Source organism: Leucopleurus acutus, assembly GCF_964270905.1.
Source record: "Leucopleurus acutus genome assembly, chromosome: X".
Lineage (NCBI taxonomy): Eukaryota > Metazoa > Chordata > Mammalia > Artiodactyla > Delphinidae > Leucopleurus > Leucopleurus acutus.
In genome coordinates this window covers 39,014,023-39,016,176 of record NC_139148.1, presented here as the reverse complement: position 1 = coordinate 39,016,176, position 2,154 = coordinate 39,014,023, and positions in this window count along the sequence as shown.

The window sequence follows — 2,154 nt, the reverse complement described above, 5'->3', positions numbered from 1 at the left end:
TAATTGTGGCTCGCGGGCTCTAGAGCACAGTCTCAGTAGTTGTGGCACACAGGCTTAGTTGGTCTGAGGCACGTGGGATCTTCCTGGATCAGGACTCGAACCCATGTCCCCTGCATTGGCAGGTGGATTCCTAACCACTGCACCACCAGGGAAGTCCAACTTTCTTATGAATTTTAACTTGAGATTGTCGAGTTCCATGAAAGATCCTATTGAGATTTTGACTGAAATCACATTGAATTTATACGTCAATGTGGGCATACTTTATATCTTTATGATGTTGAGAATTTCCATCTACAAGTAAAGTATACCTTCTCATTTACTTGTCATCTTTCATGTCTCTCATTAAAATTGTATAATTTTCTTTTATAAATGTGCTCTGAATTTGTTAGATTTATTTCAAAGAAACTTAGCTTCTATTGCTACCTTAAATGTTATCTTTTTTAAAATTATGTTTTATAATTTTTTGATGATGGTATAGAAGGAGGCAATTGGTTTTATATTTGAAATTTATACTCAACAACTTTGTTGAACAATCTCATTAGTTCTAATAGTTTGTTAATTCCATAGAGATAATCATGTCACCTGCAAGTGAAAACAGTTTTGTTTCTAATATATTTTAATTATTTTTCTTTTCTTAATTCACTGGCAAGAATCACTAATATAATATTAAATAAAATAGTGATAGTGGGGATTTTTTCCTTGTTCTTAAGTTTAAAGGGAGTATTTATAATGTTTCATGTAACAGTCAAGGTTCAATCAGAGGAGCAGAACCACTAGGAGATAAGTATTTGTTACAGGAATTTGACCGTACACAACTGTAGAAGCTGTAAGGTTGCTGTCCTCCAAACCAATGCTGGAGCTTGAAGTCCAGGGGCAAACAGTGGAGAAGGGAAGATGGATGTCAAGTGGAGGAAGATCAGACAGCGCTGAACCCACAAACACAAGCTGGAGCCCACAATGGTGGACTGAAACCTGTCAGTTCTTTTTTTTCTTCTTCCTTTTTAAAAAATCGAGGTAGTTGATGTACAATATTATATAAGTTTCAGGTGTACAACATAGTGATTCACAATTTTTAAAGGTTATACTTCTTTTATAGTTATTATAAAATATTGTCTATATTCACTGTGTTGTACAATATATCCTTGTAACTTATTTATTCATTTATTTATTTTTATTTATTTATTTTTTTGTGGTACGCAGGCCTCTCACTGCTGTGGCCTCTCCCGCTGCGGAGCACAGGCTCCGGACGCGCAGACTCAGCGGCCATGGCTCACGGGCCCAGCCGCTCTGCAGCATGTGGGATCTTCCCGGACCGGGGCACGAACCCGTGTCCCCTGCATCGGCAGGTGGACTCTCAACCACTGCGCCACCAGGGAAGCCCACTTATTTATTTTTATACATAAGAGTTTGTACCTCTTAATCTCCTACCTCTATCATACCCTTCCCCCTTCCCTCTCCCCACAGGTAACCACTAGTTTGTTCTCTATACCTGTGAGTCTGTTTCTTTTTTGTTGTATTCATTAGTTTGTTTTATTGTCTGGATTCCACATTTTAGTGATATCATACAGTATTTGTCTTTCTCTGTCTGACTTAACTTCACTTAGTATAATACCCTCCAGTCCATCCATGTTGCTGTAAATGGCAAAATTTCATTCACTCAAATGGCTGAGTAGTATTTCATTGTGTACATATACCACATCTTCTTTATCTATTCATCTGTTGATGGGCGCTTAGGTTGCTTCCATTTCTTGGCTATTGTAAATAATGCTGCTATGAACACTGGGGTGCATGTATCTTTTCAAGTTAGTGTTTTCATTTTCTTCCAATATATGCCCAGGAGTGGGATTGCTGGATCATATGGTAGTTCTAGTTTTAGTTTTTTGAGGAACCTCCATACTGTTTTCCATAGCGGCTGCACCAACTTATATTCCCACCAACAGTGCACAAGGGTTCCCTTTTCTCCACATCCTCGCCAACATTTATTATTTGTGGTCTTTTTGATGATACCTATTCTGGCAGGTGTGAAGTGATATCTCATTGTGGTTTTGATCTGCATTTCTGTGATGATTAATGATGTCGAACATCTTTTCATATGTCTGTTGGACATCTGTATGTCTTCTTTGGAAAATGTCTATTCAAGTCTTCTGTCCATTT